The sequence below is a fragment of the Phaethon lepturus genome, unplaced genomic scaffold (genome assembly GCF_000687285.1).
Source record: "Phaethon lepturus isolate BGI_N335 unplaced genomic scaffold, ASM68728v1 scaffold18679, whole genome shotgun sequence".
Classification (NCBI taxonomy): Eukaryota; Metazoa; Chordata; class Aves; order Phaethontiformes; family Phaethontidae; genus Phaethon; species Phaethon lepturus.
In genome coordinates this window covers 6,000-6,817 of record NW_010564338.1, presented here as the reverse complement: position 1 = coordinate 6,817, position 818 = coordinate 6,000, and positions in this window count along the sequence as shown.

Below are 818 nucleotides of genomic sequence, written 5' to 3'. Positions count from 1 at the left end.
GGGGGGTGGGTGGGTGGAAAGGGGGGCACCCCCAGGATTCATCGGACGACTCCCGGGATGCGCCGGGCAGCATTGGATGAGCTTCAGGTCATCTCGGATGAGCCTTGGGCTGATCAGATGAGCCTCAGGCCACGCTGGACCATGTTGGGTGAGCTTTGGGCCACACTGGATGAAGCTTGGGCTAAGCTGGACCCCGCTGGCTGAGCCTTGGCCTGCATCCAAGCCTGGGGCTGTGCCGGACCGTGTTGGATGAGCCTCGGGTCCCATTAGACGAGCATCAGCCCATGCTGGACCGCACCGGATGAGCCTCGGATGAGCCTCGGGCTGCACCACAGTAGGTCAGACGAGCCCTGGGCCATGCTGGACCGTGCTGGGCAAGCTGGGGCCACACCAGATGAGCCTTGGGCCACATAGGATGTGCTTCAGGCAGTGCGAGGCGAGCTGCCGGCTGCTTCATGCGATGCGAGGGCATTTGGCGATGCCGGGACTGAACCAGAAACTCCGGGGGCGGCCAGAGAAGCGTCCTATCTGCCGAGCGCTCCGGCACGCAGGTCTGCCAGCTCAGCCCCACTGTCCCACCGGAGCCAGATCCCACTCCTCAACCCCCTGCCCAAACCGAAAGGTGGGGAAAAATTTCCCCCCCGCCATGCCCAAGTCTGCACCGAGGTGGGAGAGGGTGAGCCCAAGCCTGGCGCTCACCTTCCCGTCTCTGCCGGGTGCCCCAGACCAGACCAAGATTCTTGTGGTGTTTTTTTTTCTGGTTGGTTTTTGTTGTTTGTTTTTTCCCAGTGCCAGCTCACAGTGTGTGCTGGTCCGCG